Genomic DNA, 17,629 nt, shown 5'->3' with positions numbered 1-17,629 from the left:
CGGTAGCTACTAGCTATGCTTGTATAACTCTACATCCGGTAGCTACTAGCTATGCTTGTATAACTCTACATCCGGTAGCTACTAGCTATGCTTGTATAACTCTACATCCGGTAGCTACTAGCTATGCTTGTATATCTCTACATCCGGTAGCTACTAGCTATGCTTGTATAACTCTACATCCGGTAGCTACTAGCTATGCTTGTATAACTCTACATCCGGTAGCTACTAGCTATGCTTGTATAACTCTACATCCGGTAGCTACTAGCTATGCTTGTATAACTCTACATCCGGTAGCTACTAGCTATGCTTGTATAACTCTACATCCGGTAGCTACTAGCTATGCTTGTATAACTCTACATCCGGTAGCTACTAGCTATGCTTGTATAACTCTACATCCGGTAGCTACTAGCTATGCTTGTATAACTCTACATCCGGTAGCTACTAGCTATGCTTGTATAACTCTACATCCGGTAGCTACTAGCTATGCTTGTATATCTCTACATCCGGTAGCTACTAGCTATGCTTGTATAACTCTACATCCGGTAGCTACTAGCTATGCTTGTATAACTCTACATCCGGTAGCTACTAGCTATGCTTGTATAACTCTACATCCGGTAGCTACTAGCTATGCTTGTATAACTCTACATCCGGTAGCTACTAGCTATGCTTGTATATCTCTACATCCGGTAGCTACTAGCTATGCTTGTATAACTCTACATCCTGTAGCTACTAGCTATGCTTGTATAACTCTACATCCGGTAGCTACTAGCTATGCTTGTATAACTCTACATCCGGTAGCTACTAGCTATGCTTGTATATCTCTACATCCGGTAGCTACTAGCTATGCTTGTATAACTCTACATCCGGTAGCTACTAGCTTTTGTTAGCTTGTATAACTCACATCCGGTAGCTACTAACTATGCTTGTATAACTCTACATCCGGTAGCTACTAGCTATGCTTGTATATATCCGGTAAATCTACTAGGGATGATGTATAACTCTACATCCTGCTACTAGCTATGCTTGTATATCTCTACATCCTGCTCTCAGCTACTAGCTATGCTTGTATAAATCTCTACATCCTGCTAGCTACTCTCAGCCTGCTCAGCCTACATCCAGCTACTCTCAGCCTGCTTGTATAGCCTGCTCTACATCCTGTAGCTACTAGCTCTCATGCCTGTATATCTACATCAGCTACTAGCTATGCTTGTATAACTCTACATCCTGTAGCTCAGCCTGCTCTCAGCCTACATCAGCCTGCTCTCAGTAGCTACTAGCCTGCTCTGTATAACTCTCATCCTGTAGCTACTCAGCCTGTATATCTCTCAGCCTAACTCTCAGCCTGCTCTCAGCCTGCTCTCAGCCTGCTCTCAGCCTGCTCTCAGCCTGCTCTCAGCCTCTCTCAGCCTGCTCTCAGCCTATCTCAGCCTGTTCTCAGCCTACTCTCAGCCTGCTCTCAGCCTGCTCTCAGCCTGCTCTCAGCTGCTCTCAGCCTGCTCTCAGCCTGCTATCAGGTTTTTACAACTTTATTTACATCCCCTCAGGGACAATCAAGAAAGGTATCAGCCTGCATCTCTAATAATAACCTCCTCCACTTGTAAAGCATATAGGACTCTCAGTCACTTCAGGAGATACGTGTGTGTCTGGTCCTCAGTCCAGACTCTATATATATGCTCGATCTATGACTCTTCATCACTTCAGCCTACAGGACTCATCTCTTCAGCTATCTGCCTCTGAGAGCCTAGTTCTATCTATTAAATGTGTCTTCCATTTTCAGCCTGTTCTAAGCCCCAGTTGCTCCCACTGCCTGACACTCAGCCTATGACTGTAAGAGCTCAGCCAGCCTGTTGCTTGGCAGCCTGCGTCAGCCTGTGAAATCAGAGAATAATGGACTAAATATTGCTCTCAGCCTGTCTCTCAGCCTCTCTCTCTCTGTCTCTCTGCCTCTCTCCCTGCCCCTGTCTCCCCTCTGCTCTCAGCTCTGCTCTCAGCCTCTGTCTCTCTCTCCCTGCTCTGTCCCCTCTGTCTCTCAGCCCCTACTCCCCTCTGTCTCTCAGCCTGCCTCTGTCTCCCTCTGCTCTCTCTCTCCTGCCTCTGCCCTCTGTCCTGCTCTCAGTCTCCCCTCTGTCTCTCAGCCTGCTCTCAGCCTCTGTCTCTCTCTCTCTCAGCCCCTGCTCTCAGCCTGCTCTCCCTGCCTCTGTCTCCCTCTGTCCTGCTCTCCTCTGTCCTCTGTCTCTCTCTCCCTGCCTCTGTCTCCCCTCTGTCTCTCAGCCTGCTCTCAGCCTCTCTCCTGCTGTCCCTCTGTCTCTCTCTCCCTGCCTCTGTCTCCCCTCTGTCTCTCTCTCTCAGCCTGTCTCCCCTGTCTCTCTCTCCTGCCTCTGTCAGCTCTGTCTCTCAGCCTGCTCTCAGCCTGTCTCAGCCTGCTCTCCCTCCTGCTCTCTCTGTCCTGCCCTCTCAGCCTACTCTCTCCTGCTCTCAGCCTACTCTCAGCCTACTCTCAGCCTGCTCTCTCCCTCTCTCCCTGCTCTGTCTCTCTCCCTCCTGCTCTCAGCCTGTCTCTCAGCTACTCCCCTGCTCTCCCTGTTCTCCAGCCTCTGTCTCTCTCTCTCCTCCTGCTCCCTGCCTCTGTCTCTCTCCCTCTCTCCTCTCTCCCTCCTGCTCCCTGCCTCTGTCTCTCTCCCTCTCTCCCTCAGACTGTCCTCTCTCCCTCTCTCCTGCCTCTGTCTGCTCTTCCCTCTCTCTCTCCCTCCTCTCTGGCCTCTGTCTCTCTCCCTCAGCTCTCCCTCTCTCCTCTCTCCCTCTCTCCTGCCTCTGTCTAGAACTCTCCCTCTCTCTCTCCCTGCCTCTGTCTCAGTCTCTCCATTTTCAGGAGCTCTCTGTCTGCTCCCCTGCCCCAGCCTGCCTCAGCTCCCTGCTCTGCACTCTCAGCCTGCTCTCTCTCCCTGCCTCTGTCTCTCTCCTGCTCTCCTCCCTCTCTCCTGCCTCTGTCTCTCTCTCCTCTCTCTCTCTCCCTGCCTCTGTCTCTCTCCCTCTCCCTCTCTCCTCCTCTCTCCTGCCTCTGTCTCTCTCCCTGCCTCTGTCTCAGCCTCTCTCCCTGCCAATCTCCCCTCTGTCTCTCTCCCTGCCTGCCTCTGTCTCTCTCCCTCTCCCCTCCCTCTCTCCCTAATGTCTCTCCCCTGCCTCTGTCTCTCTCTCCTCCTGTCTCTGTCTCCTCTGTCTCTCTCCTGCCTCTGTCTCCTCCCTGCCTCTGTCTCTCTCCTGCCTCTGTCTCCCTCCCTCTCTGTCTCTCTCTCCCTGCCTCTGTCTGTCTCTCTCCCCTGCCTCTGTCTCTCTCCCCTCCTCTGTCTCTCTCTCCTGCCTCTGTCTCTCTCCCTGCCTCTGTCTCTCTCTCCTGCCTCTGTCTGTCTCTCTCCTGCCTCTGTCTCTCTCTCTGCCTCTGTCTCTCTCCCTGCCTCTGTGTCTCCTCCCTGCCTCTGTCTCTCTCCCTGCCTCTGTCTCCCCTCTGTCTCTCTCCCTCTGTCTCTCCCCTGCCTCTGTCTCCCTCTCTCTCTCCTGCCTCTGTCTCTCCCTCTGTCTCTCTCTGTCTCTCTCTCCCTGTCTCTCTCTCTCTCTGTCTCTCTCTCTCTGCTCTCTCTCTGTCTCTCTCCCTGCTCTCTGTCTCTCTCCTGACTCTGTCTCTGTCTCCCTCCCTGTCTGTCTCTCCTCCTGCCGTCTCTGTCTGTCTCTCCCCTGCCTCTGTCTCCCCTCCCCTGTCTCTCTCTCTGCCTCTCCCCCTCTGTCTCTCTCTCCCTCCCTCCTCTGTCTCCCCTCTGTCTCCCTCCCTCTGTCTCTCTCTCTCTCCTCCCTCCCTCTGTCTCTCTCCTCCCTCTGTCTCTCTCTCCTCTCTCTCTCCCCTCTGTCTCTCTCCCTGCCCTCCCCTCTGTCTCTCTCCCTCCCTCTCCCTCTGTCTCTCTCCCTCCCTCTCCCTCTGTCTCTCTCCCTCCCTCCCTCTCCCTCTGTCTCTCTCCTCCCTCTCTGTCCTCTCTCCCTCCCTCCCTCCCTCTGTCTCTCTCCCCCTCTCCTCCCTCCCTCTGTCTCTCTCTCCTCCCTCCCTCTCTGTCTCTCCCTCCCTCCCTCTCCCCTCTGTCTCTCTCTCTCCTCCCTCTGTCTCTCTCCCTCTCCCTCTGTCGCTCTCTCCCTCCTCTGTCTCTCTCCCTCCTCCTCTGTCGCTCTCTCCCTCCCTCCCTCTGTCGCTCACTCCTCCCCCTCTGTCGCTCTGTCATCTCTCCCTCCCTCCTCTGTCCTCTCTCCCTCCCTCCCTCTGTCGCTCTCTCCCTCCCTCTCTGTCCTTGCTCTCTCCTCCTCTCCTCTGTCGCTCTCTCCTCCCTGAATCGGACTGCTGTCGCTCTCTGCCTTCCCTCTGTCGCTCTCTCCCTCTATCCCTGTCGCTCTCTCCCTCCCTCTCTGTCCTTATCCCTCCCTCTACTATAGCTGATCCCTCCCTCTGGCTCTCTCCCCCCTCCCTCTGTCATTCTCCCTCCCTCCTATAGCTGATAGAGATGTCTCTCTCTGTCCTCCCCTCTGTCGCTCTCTCCCTCCTCCCTCTGTCGAGATGGCTCCCTCTGTCCTCTGTCATTACCTCTCCTATCTGATCGAGAAGGCTCCCTCTGTCCTCTGTCTTTCCTCTACTCTGTAGCTGATAGAGATGGCTCTCTCCCTCCCTCCCTCTGTTATCCCTCTACCCCTCTGTCTGATCCCTCCCTCCTCTGTCGCTCTCCCTACCTCTACTCTGTCTCTCTGTCCTTGTCCTTGTTATTACCTCTACTATCCCTCCTAGATGGCTCTCCTCTGTCCTCTCCCCTCTGTCTCTACTATAGCTGATAGATCTCCCTCTGTCTCCTTTCCTCTCCTCTATAGCTGATCCCCTCTGGCTCTCTGTCCTCTGTTATTACTCTACTGTAGCTGATAGATGTCGCTCTCTGTCTGTTATCTCTTCTGTCTACTATAGCTGATCTCTCTGTCTCCCCTCTGTCTCTCTGTCATGTCTCCTCTACTCCCCTCTGTCTCTCTCTGTCTCTCTGTCTCTCTGTCTCCCCTCTGTCTCTCTCTCTCTGATCCTCTCTCTCTGTCTCCCCTCCCTCCCTCCGTCTCTCCGTGTCCCTGCCTTGTTATGAGACTGAATGTTATCTACAGTCTGAATGGAGGACTGCTATTGGAGCAGGTAATGGTAGCTGCTTTCAGCAGGCTTCCTGTCATTACCTCTACTATAGCTGATAGAGATGGCTCTCTGTCCTTATCATTACCTCTACTATAGCTGATAGAGATGGCTCTCTGTCCTTGTCATTACCTCTACTATAGCTGATAGAGATGGCTCTCTGTCCTCGTCTTACCTCTACTATAGCTGATAGAGATGGCTCTCTGTCCTTATCATTACCTCTACTATAGCTGATAGAGATGGCTCTCTGTCCTTGTCATTACCTCTACTATAGCTGATAGAGATGGCTCTCTGTCCTTGTCATTACCTCTACTATAGCTGATAGAGATGGCTCTCTGTCCTTGTTATTACCTCTACTATAGCTGATAGAGATGGCTCTCTGTCCTTGTCATTACCTCTACTATAGCTGATAGAGATGGCTCTCTGTCCTTGTCATTACCTCTACTATAGCTGATAGAGATGGCTCTCTGTCCTTATCATTACCTCTACTATAGCTGATAGAGATGGCTCTCTGTCCTTGTCATTACCTCTACTATAGCTGATAGAGAAGGCTCTCTGTCCTTGTCATTACCTCTACTATAGCTGATAGAGATGGCTCTCTGTCCTTGTTATTACCTCTACTATAGCTGATAGAGATGGCTCTCTGTCCTTGTCATTACCTCTACTATAGCTGATAGAGATGGCTCTCTGTCCTTGTCATTACCTCTACTATAGCTGATAGAGATGGCTCTCTGTCCTTGTCATTACCTCTACTATAGCTGATAGAGATGGCTCTCTGTCCTTATCATTACCTCTACTATAGCTGATAGAGATGGCTCTCTGTCCTTGTCATTACCTCTACTATAGCTGATAGAGATGGCTCTCTGTCCTTGTCATTACCTCTACTATAGCTGATAGAGATGGCTCTCTGTCCTTATCATTACCTCTACTATAGCTGATAGAGATGGCTCTCTGTCCTTGTCATTACCTCTACTATAGCTGATAGAGATGGCTCTCTGTCCTTATCATTACCTCTACTATAGCTGATAGAGATGGCTCTCTGTCCTTGTCATTACCTCTACTATAGCTGATAGATGGCTCTCTGTCCTTATCATTACCTCTACTATAGCTGATAGAGATGGCTCTCTGTCCTTATCATTACCTCTACTATAGCTGATAGAGATGGCTCTCTGTCCTTGTCATTACCTCTACTATAGCTGATAGAGATGGCTCTCTGTCCTTGTCATTACCTCTACTATAGCTGATAGAGATGGCTCTCTGTCCTTATCATTACCTCTACTATAGCTGATAGAGAAGGCTCTCTGTCCTTATCATTACCTCTACTATAGCTGATAGAGATGGCTCTCTGTCCTTATCATTACCTCTACTATAGCTGATAGAGATGGCTCTCTGTCCTTGTCATTACCTCTACTATAGCTGATAGAGATGGCTCTCTGTCCTTGTCATTACCTCTACTATAGCTGATAGAGATGGCTCTCTGTCCTTATCATTACCTCTACTATAGCTGATAGAGATGGCTCTCTGTCCTTATCATTACCTCTACTATAGCTGATAGAGATGGCTCTCTGTCCTTGTCATTACCTCTACTATAGCTGATAGAGATGGCTCTCTGTCCTTATCATTACCTCTACTATAGCTGATAGAGATGGCTCTCTGTCCTTGTCATTACCTCTACTATAGCTGATAGAGATGGCTCTCTGTCCTTGTCATTACCTCTACTATAGCTGATAGAGATGGCTCTCTGTCCTTATCATTACCTCTACTATAGCTGATAGAGATGGCTCTCTGTCCTTATCATTACCTCTACTATAGCTGATAGAGATGGCTCTCTGTCCTTGTCATTACCTCTACTATAGCTGATAGAGATGGCTCTCTGTCCTTGTCATTACCTCTACTATAGCTGATAGAGATGGCTCTCTGTCCTTATCATTACCTCTACTATAGCTGATAGAGATGGCTCTCTGTCCTTATCATTACCTCTACTATAGCTGATAGAGATGGCTCTCTGTCCTTGTCATTACCTCTACTATAGCTGATAGAGATGGCTCTCTGTCCTTGTCATTACCTCTACTATAGCTGATAGAGATGGCTCTCTGTCCTTATCATTACCTCTACTATAGCTGATAGAGATGGCTCTCTGTCCTTGTCATTACCTCTACTATAGCTGATAGAGATGGCTCTCTGTCCTTATCATTACCTCTACTATAGCTGATAGAGAAGGCTCTCTGTCCTTGTCATTACCTCTACTATAGCTGATAGAGATGGCTCTCTGTCCTTATCATTACCTCTACTATAGCTGATAGAGATGGCTCTCTGTCCTTATCATTACCTCTACTATAGCTGATAGAGATGGCTCTCTGTCCTTGTCATTACCTCTACTATAGCTGATAGATGGCTCTCTGTCCTTATCATTACCTCTACTATAGCTGATAGAGATGGCTCTCTGTCCTTATCATTACCTCTACTATAGCTGATAGAGATGGCTCTCTGTCCTTGTCATTACCTCTACTATAGCTGATAGAGATGGCTCTCTGTCCTTATCATTACCTCTACTATAGCTGATAGAGATGGCTCTCTGTCCTTGTCATTACATCTACTATAGCTGATAGAGATGGCTCTCTGTCCTTGTCATTACCTCTACTATAGCTGATAGAGATGGCTCTCTGTCCTTGTCATTACCTCTACTATAGCTGATAGAGATGGCTCTCTGTCCTTGTCATTACCTCTACTATAGCTGATAGAGATGGCTCTCTGTCCTTATCATTACCTCTACTATAGCTGATAGAGATGGCTCTCTGTCCTTATCATTACCTCTACTATAGCTGATAGAGATGGCTCTCTGTCCTTGTCATTACCTCTACTATAGCTGATAGAGATGGCTCTCTGTCCTTGTCATTACCTCTACTATAGCTGATAGAGATGGCTCTCTGTCCTTATCATTACCTCTACTATAGCTGTTAGAGATGGCTCTCTGTCCTTGTCATTACCTCTACTATAGCTGATAGAGATGGCTCTCTGTCCTTGTCATTACCTCTACTATAGCTGATAGAGATGGCTCTCTGTCCTTGTCATTACCTCTACTATAGCTGATAGAGATGGCTCTCTGTCCTTGTCATTACCTCTACTATAGCTGATAGAGATGGCTCTCTGTCCTTATCATTACCTCTACTATAGCTGATAGAGATGGCTCTCTGTCCTTGTCATTACCTCTACTATAGCTGATAGAGATGGCTCTCTGTCCTTATCATTACCTCTACTATAGCTGATAGAGATGGCTCTCTGTCCTTATCATTACCTCTACTATAGCTGATAGAGATGGCTCTCTGTCCTTGTCATTACCTCTACTATAGCTGATAGAGATGGCTCTCTGTCCTTGTCATTACCTCTACTATAGCTGATAGAGATGGCTCTCTGTCCTTATCATTACCTCTACTATAGCTGATAGAGATGGCTCTCTGTCCTTGTCATTACCTCTACTATAGCTGATAGAGATGGCTCTCTGTCCTTGTCATTACCTCTACTATAGCTGATAGAGATGGCTCTCTGTCCTTGTCATTACCTCTACTATAGCTGATAGAGATGGCTCTCTGTCCTTATCATTACCTCTACTATAGCTGATAGAGATGGCTCTCTGTCCTTATCATTACCTCTACTATAGCTGATAGAGATGGCTCTCTGTCCTTGTCATTACCTCTACTATAGCTGATAGAGATGGCTCTCTGTCCTTGTCATTACCTCTACTATAGCTGATAGAGATGGCTCTCTGTCCTTGTCATTACCTCTACTATAGCTGATAGAGATGGCTCTCTGTCCTTGTCATTACCTCTACTATAGCTGATAGAGATGGCTCTCTGTCCTTGTCATTACCTCTACTATAGCTGATAGAGATGGCTCTCTGTCCTTGTCATTACCTCTACTATAGCTGATAGAGATGGCTCTCTGTCCTTGTCATTACCTCTACTATAGCTGATAGAGAAGGCTCTCTGTCCTTGTCATTACCTCTACTATAGCTGATAGAGATGGCTCTCTGTCCTTGTCATTACCTCTACTATAGCTGATAGAGATGGCTCTCTGTCCTTGTCATTACCTCTACTATAGCTGATAGAGATGGCTCTCTGTCCTTATCATTACCTCTACTATAGCTGATAGAGATGGCTCTCTGTCCTTGTCATTACCTCTACTATAGCTGATAGAGATGGCTCTCTGTCCTTGTTATTACCTCTACTATAGCTGATAGAGAAGGCTCTCTGTCCTTATCATTACCTCTACTATAGCTGATAGAGATGGCTCTCTGTCCTTGTTATTACCTCTACTATAGCTGATAGAGATGGCTCTCTGTCCTTGTCATTACCTCTACTATAGCTGATAGAGATGGCTCTCTGTCCTTATCATTACCTCTACTATAGCTGATAGAGATGGCTCTCTGTCCTTGTTATTACCTCTACTATAGCTGATAGAGATGGCTCTCTGTCCTTATCATTACCTCTACTATAGCTGATAGAGATGGCTCTCTGTCCTTGTCATTACCTCTACTATAGCTGATAGAGATGGCTCTCTGTCCTTGTCATTACCTCTACTATAGCTGATAGAGATGGCTCTCTGTCCTTGTCATTACCTCTACTATAGCTGATAGAGATGGCTCTCTGTCCTTATCATTACCTCTACTATAGCTGATAGAGATGGCTCTCTGTCCTTGTCATTACCTCTACTATAGCTGATAGAGATGGCTCTCTGTCCTTGTCATTACCTCTACTATAGCTGATAGAGATGGCTCTCTGTCCTTGTCATTACCTCTACTATAGCTGATAGAGATGGCTCTCTGTCCTTGTCATTACCTCTACTATAGCTGATAGAGATGGCTCTCTGTCCTTGTCATTACCTCTACTATAGCTGATAGAGATGGCTCTCTGTCCTTGTCATTACCTCTACTATAGCTGATAGAGAAGGCTCTCTGTCCTTGTCATTACCTCTACTATAGCTGATAGAGATGGCTCTCTGTCCTTGTCATTACCTCTACTATAGCTGATAGAGATGGCTCTCTGTCCTTGTCATTACCTCTACTATAGCTGATAGAGATGGCTCTCTGTCCTTATCATTACCTCTACTATAGCTGATAGAGATGGCTCTCTGTCCTTGTCATTACCTCTACTATAGCTGATAGAGATGGCTCTCTGTCCTTATCATTACCTCTACTATAGCTGATAGAGATGGCTCTCTGTCCTTGTCATTACCTCTACTATAGCTGATAGAGATGGCTCTCTGTCCTTATCATTACCTCTACTATAGCTGATAGAGATGGCTCTCTGTCCTTGTCATTACCTCTACTATAGCTGATAGAGATGGCTCTCTGTCCTTATCATTACCTCTACTATAGCTGATAGAGATGGCTCTCTGTCCTTATCATTACCTCTACTATAGCTGATAGAGAAGGCTCTCTGTCCTTGTCATTACCTCTACTACATCTGATAGAGATGGCTCTCTGTCCTTATCATTACCTCTACTATAGCTGTTAGAGATGGCTCTCTGTCCTTGTCATTACCTCTACTATAGCTGATAGAGATGGCTCTCTGTCCTTATCATTACCTCTACTATAGCTGATAGAAGGCTGTCTGTCCTTGTCATTACCTCTACTATAGCTGATAGAGATGGCTCTCTGTCCTTGTCATTACCTCTACTATAGCTGATAGAGAAGGCTCTCTGTCCTTGTCATTACCTCTACTATAGCTGATAGAGATGGCTCTCTGTCCTTGTCATTACCTCTACTATAGCTGATAGAGATGGCTCTCTGTCCTTGTCATTACCTCTACTATAGCTGATAGAGATGGCTCTCTGTCCTTGTCATTACCTCTACTATAGCTGATAGAGATGGCTCTCTGTCCTTGTCATTACCTCTACTATAGCTGATAGAGATGGCTCTCTGTCCTTGTCATTACCTCTACTATAGCTGATAGAGATGGCTCTCTGTCCTTGTCATTACCTCTACTATAGCTGATAGAGAAGGCTCTCTGTCCTTGTCATTACCTCTACTATAGCTGATAGAGAAGGCTCTCTGTCCTTATCATTACCTCTACTATAGCTGATAGAGATGGCTCTCTGTCCTTGTCATTACCTCTACTATAGCTGATAGAGATGGCTCTCTGTCCTTGTCATTACCTCTACTATAGCTGATAGAGATGGCTCTCTGTCCTTGTCATTACCTCTACTATAGCTGATAGATGGCTCTCTGTCCTTATCATTACCTCTACTATAGCTGATAGAGATGGCTCTCTGTCCTTGTCATTACCTCTACTATAGCTGATAGAGATGGCTCTCTGTCCTTGTCATTACCTCTACTATAGCTGATAGAGATGGCTCTCTGTCCTTGTCATTACCTCTACTATAGCTGATAGAGAAGGCTCTCTGTCCTTGTCATTACCTCTACTATAGCTGATAGAGATGGCTCTCTGTCCTTGTCATTACCTCTACTATAGCTGATAGAGATGGCTCTCTGTCCTTGTCATTACCTCTACTATAGCTGATAGAGAAGGCTCTCTGTCCTTGTCATTACCTCTACTATAGCTGATAGAGATGGCTCTCTGTCCTTGTCATTACCTCTACTATAGCTGATAGAGATGGCTCTCTGTCCTTGTCATTACCTCTACTATAGCTGATAGAGATGGCTCTCTGTCCTTGTCATTACCTCTACTATAGCTGATAGATGGCTCTCTGTCCTTGTCATTACCTCTACTATAGCTGATAGATGGCTCTCTGTCCTTGTCATTACCTCTACTATAGCTGATAGAGATGGCTCTCTGTCCTTGTCATTACCTCTACTATAGCTGATAGAGATGGCTCTCTGTCCTTGTCATTACCTCTACTATAGCTGATAGATGGCTCTCTGTCCTTGTCATTACCTCTACTATAGCTGATAGAGATGGCTCTCTGTCCTTGTCATTACCTCTACTATAGCTGATAGAGATGGCTCTCTGTCCTTATCATTACCTCTACTATAGCTGATAGAGATGGCTCTCTGTCCTTGTCATTACCTCTACTATAGCTGATAGAGAAGGCTCTCTGTCCTTGTCATTACCTCTACTATAGCTGATAGAGATGGCTCTCTGTCCTTATCATTACCTCTACTATAGCTGATAGATGGCTCTCTGTCCTTGTCATTACCTCTACTATAGCTGATAGAGATGGCTCTCTGTCCTTGTCATTACCTCTACTATAGCTGATAGAGAAGGCTCTCTGTCCTTGTCATTACCTCTACTATAGCTGATAGAGATGGCTCTCTGTCCTTGTCATTACCTCTACTATAGCTGATAGAGATGGCTCTCTGTCCTTATCATTACCTCTACTATAGCTGATAGAGATGGCTCTCTGTCCTTGTCATTACCTCTACTATAGCTGATAGAGATGGCTCTCTGTCCTTATCATTACCTCTACTATAGCTGATAGAGATGGCTCTCTGTCCTTATCATTACCTCTACTATAGCTGATAGAGATGGCTCTCTGTCCTTGTCATTACCTCTACTATAGCTGATAGAGATGGCTCTCTGTCCTTATCATTACCTCTACTATAGCTGATAGAGAAGGCTCTCTGTCCTTGTCATTACCTCTACTATAGCTGATAGAGATGGCTCTCTGTCCTTATCATTACCTCTACTATAGCTGATAGAGATGGCTCTCTGTCCTTGTCATTACCTCTACTATAGCTGATAGAGATGGCTCTCTGTCCTTATCATTACCTCTACTATAGCTGATAGAGATGGCTCTCTGTCCTTATCATTACCTCTACTATAGCTGATAGAGATGGCTCTCTGTCCTTGTCATTACCTCTACTATAGCTGATAGAGATGGCTCTCTGTCCTTGTCATTACCTCTACTATAGCTGATAGAGATGGCTCTCTGTCCTTGTCATTACCTCTACTATAGCTGATAGAGATGGCTCTCTGTCCTTGTCATTACCTCTACTATAGCTGATAGAGATGGCTCTCTGTCCTTATCATTACCTCTACTATAGCTGATAGAGATGGCTCTCTGTCCTTATCATTACCTCTACTATAGCTGATAGAGATGGCTCTCTGTCCTTATCATTACCTCTACTATAGCTGATAGAGAAGGCTCTCTGTCCTTATCATTACCTCTACTATAGCTGATAGAGATGGCTCTCTGTCCTTGTCATTACCTCTACTATAGCTGATAGAGATGGCTCTCTGTCCTTGTCATTACCTCTACTATAGCTGATAGAGATGGCTCTCTGTCCTTGTCATTACCTCTACTATAGCTGATAGAGATGGCTCTCTGTCCTTATCATTACCTCTACTATAGCTGATAGAGATGGCTCTCTGTCCTTGTCATTACCTCTACTATAGCTGATAGAGATGGCTCTCTGTCCTTGTCATTACCTCTACTATAGCTGATAGAGAAGGCTCTCTGTCCTTGTCATTACCTCTACTATAGCTGATAGAGATGGCTCTCTGTCCTTATCATTACCTCTACTATAGCTGATAGAGATGGCTCTCTGTCCTTGTCATTACCTCTACTATAGCTGATAGAGAAGGCTCTCTGTCCTTGTCATTACCTCTACTATAGCTGATAGAGAAGGCTCTCTGTCCTTATCATTACCTCTACTATAGCTGATAGAGATGGCTCTCTGTCCTTATCATTACCTCTACTATAGCTGATAGAGATGGCTCTCTGTCCTTGTCATTACCTCTACTATAGCTGATAGAGATGGCTCTCTGTCCTTGTCATTACCTCTACTATAGCTGATAGAGATGGCTCTCTGTCCTTATCATTACCTCTACTATAGCTGATAGAGATGGCTCTCTGTCCTTGTCATTACCTCTACTATAGCTGATAGAGATGGCTCTCTGTCCTTATCATTACCTCTACTATAGCTGATAGAGATGGCTCTCTGTCCTTGTCATTACCTCTACTATAGCTGATAGAGATGGCTCTCTGTCCTTGTCATTACCTCTACTATAGCTGATAGAGATGGCTCTCTGTCCTTGTCATTACCTCTACTATAGCTGATAGAGATGGCTCTCTGTCCTTATCATTACCTCTACTATAGCTGATAGAGATGGCTCTCTGTCCTTGTTATTACCTCTACTATAGCTGATAGAGATGGCTCTCTGTCCTTGTCATTACCTCTACTATAGCTGATAGAGAAGGCTCTCTGTCCTTGTCATTACCTCTACTATAGCTGATAGAGAAGGCTCTCTGTCCTTGTCATTACCTCTACTATAGCTGATAGAGATGGCTCTCTGTCCTTATCATTACCTCTACTATAGCTGATAGAGATGGCTCTCTGTCCTTGTCATTACCTCTACTATAGCTGATAGAGATGGCTCTCTGTCCTTGTCATTACCTCTACTATAGCTGATAGAGAAGGCTCTCTGTCCTTGTCATTACCTCTACTATAGCTGATAGAGATGGCTCTCTGTCCTTGTCATTACCTCTACTATAGCTGATAGAGAAGGCTCTCTGTCCTTATCATTACCTCTACTATAGCTGATAGAGATGGCTCTCTGTCCTTGTCATTACCTCTACTATAGCTGATAGAGATGGCTCTCTGTCCTTGTCATTACCTCTACTATAGCTGATAGAGAAGGCTCTCTGTCCTTATCATTACCTCTACTATAGCTGATAGAGATGGCTCTCTGTCCTTATCATTACCTCTACTATAGCTGATAGAGATGGCTCTCTGTCCTTGTCATTACCTCTACTATAGCTGATAGAGATGGCTCTCTGTCCTTATCATTACCTCTACTATAGCTGATAGAGATGGCTCTCTGTCCTTGTCATTACCTCTACTATAGCTGATAGAGATGGCTCTCTGTCCTTATCATTACCTCTACTATAGCTGATAGAGATGGCTCTCTGTCCTTGTCATTACCTCTACTATAGCTGATAGAGAAGGCTCTCTGTCCTTGTTATTACCTCTACTATAGCTGATAGAGATGGCTCTCTGTCCTTATCATTACCTCTACTATAGCTGATAGAGATGGCTCTCTGTCCTTGTCATTACCTCTACTATAGCTGATAGAGAAGGCTCTCTGTCCTTGTCATTACCTCTACTATAGCTGATAGAGATGGCTCTCTGTCCTTATCATTACCTCTACTATAGCTGATAGAGAAGGCTCTCTGTCCTTGTCATTACCTCTACTATAGCTGATAGAGATGGCTCTCTGTCCTTGTCATTACCTCTACTATAGCTGATAGAGATGGCTCTCTGTCCTTGTCATTACCTCTACTATAGCTGATAGAGAAGGCTCTCTGTCCTCATCATTACCTCTACTATAGCTGATAGAGATGGCTCTCTGTCCTTGTCATTACATCTACTATAGCTGATAGAGAAGGCTCTCTGTCCTTGTCATTACATCTACTATAGCTGATAGAGATGGCTCTCTGTCCTTATCATTACCTCTACTATAGCTGATAGAGATGGCTCTCTGTCCTTGTCATTACCTCTACTATAGCTGATAGAGATGGCTCTCTGTCCTTGTCATTACCTCTACTATAGCTGATAGAGATGGCTCTCTGTCCTTGTCATTACCTCTACTATAGCTGATAGAGAAGGCTCTCTGTCCTTGTCATTACCTCTACTATAGCTGATAGAGATGGCTCTCTGTCCTTATCATTACCTCTACTATAGCTGATAGAGATGGCTCTCTGTCCTTGTCATTACCTCTACTATAGCTGATAGAGATGGCTCTCTGTCCTTGTCATTACCTCTACTATAGCTGATAGAGATGGCTCTCTGTCCTTGTCATTACCTCTACTATAGCTGATAGAGAAGGCTCTCTGTCCTTGTCATTACCTCTACTATAGCTGATAGAGATGGCTCTCTGTCCTTGTCATTACCTCTACTATAGCTGATAGAGAAGGCTCTCTGTCCTTGTCATTACCTCTACTATAGCTGATAGAGATGGCTCTCTGTCCTTGTCATTACCTCTACTATAGCTGATAGAGATGGCTCTCTGTCCTTGTCATTACCTCTACTATAGCTGATAGAGAAGGCTCTCTGTCCTTGTCATTACCTCTACTATAGCTGATAGAGATGGCTCTCTGTCCTTATCATTACCTCTACTATAGCTGATAGAGAAGGCTCTCTGTCCTTGTCATTACCTCTACTATAGCTGATAGAGATGGCTCTCTGTCCTTATCATTACCTCTACTATAGCTGATAGAGATGGCTCTCTGTCCTTGTCATTACCTCTACTATAGCTGATAGAGATGGCTCTCTGTCCTTGTCATTACCTCTACTATAGCTGATAGAGATGGCTCTCTGTCCTTGTCATTACCTCTACTATAGCTGATAGAGATGGCTCTCTGTCCTTGTCATTACCTCTACTATAGCTGATAGAGATGGCTCTCTGTCCTTGTCATTACCTCTACTATAGCTGATAGAGATGGCTCTCTGTCCTTATCATTACCTCTACTATAGCTGATAGAGATGGCTCTCTGTCCTTGTCATTACCTCTACTATAGCTGATAGAGATGGCTCTCTGTCCTTGTCATTACCTCTACTATAGCTGATAGAGATGGCTCTCTGTCCTTGTCATTACCTCTACTATAGCTGATAGAGATGGCTCTCTGTCCTTGTCATTACCTCTACTATAGCTGATAGAGATGGCTCTCTGTCCTTGTCATTACCTCTACTATAGCTGATAGAGATGGCTCTCTGTCCTTGTCATTACCTCTACTATAGCTGATAGAGATGGCTCTCTGTCCTTGTCATTACCTCTACTATAGCTGATAGAGATGGCTCTCTGTCCTTGTCATTACCTCTACTATAGCTGATAGAGATGGCTCTCTGTCCTTGTCATTACCTCTACTATAGCTGATAGAGATGGCTCTCTGTCCTTGTCATTACCTCTACTATAGCTGATAGAGATGGCTCTCTGTCCTTGTCATTACCTCTACTATAGCTGATAGAGATGGCTCTCTGTCCTTGTCATTACCTCTACTATAGCTGATAGAGATGGCTCTCTGTCCTTGTCATTACCTCTACTATAGCTGATAGAGATGGCTCTCTGTCCTTGTCATTACCTCTACTATAGCTGATAGAGATGGCTCTCTGTCCTTGTCATTACCTCTACTATAGCTGATAGATGGCTCTCTGTCCTTGTCATTACCTCTACTATAGCTGATAGAGATGGCTCTCTGTCCTTGTCATTACCTCTACTATAGCTGATAGAGATGGCTCTCTGTCCTTGTCATTACCTCTACTATAGCTGATAGAGATGGCTCTCTGTCCTTGTCTTACTCTACTATAGCCTTGGCTCTCTGTCCTTGTCATTACCTCTACTATAGCTGATAGAGATGGCTCTCTGTCCTTGTCATTACCTCTACTATAGCTGATAGAGATGGCTCTCTGTCCTTGTCATTACCTCTACTATAGCTGATAGAGATGGCTCTCTGTCCTTGTCATTACCTCTACTATAG

The 17,629-nt window shown here is 45.8% G+C and overlaps 1 pseudogene; it reads left to right on the top strand.

Moving 5' to 3' along the window:
* Positions 1-1,363: 1,363 nt before the first annotated feature.
* The window catches only part of LOC127919462 (cullin-associated NEDD8-dissociated protein 1-like), a 71,001-nt pseudogene continuing 54,735 nt past the window's right edge, over positions 1,364-17,629 (top strand).

Source organism: Oncorhynchus keta, unplaced genomic scaffold (genome assembly GCF_023373465.1).
Source record: "Oncorhynchus keta strain PuntledgeMale-10-30-2019 unplaced genomic scaffold, Oket_V2 Un_contig_16736_pilon_pilon, whole genome shotgun sequence".
NCBI lineage: Eukaryota > Metazoa > Chordata > Actinopteri > Salmoniformes > Salmonidae > Oncorhynchus > Oncorhynchus keta.
The sequence above is the reverse complement of the archived record's forward strand: the minus strand, read 5'-3'. Positions and strand labels throughout refer to the sequence as shown.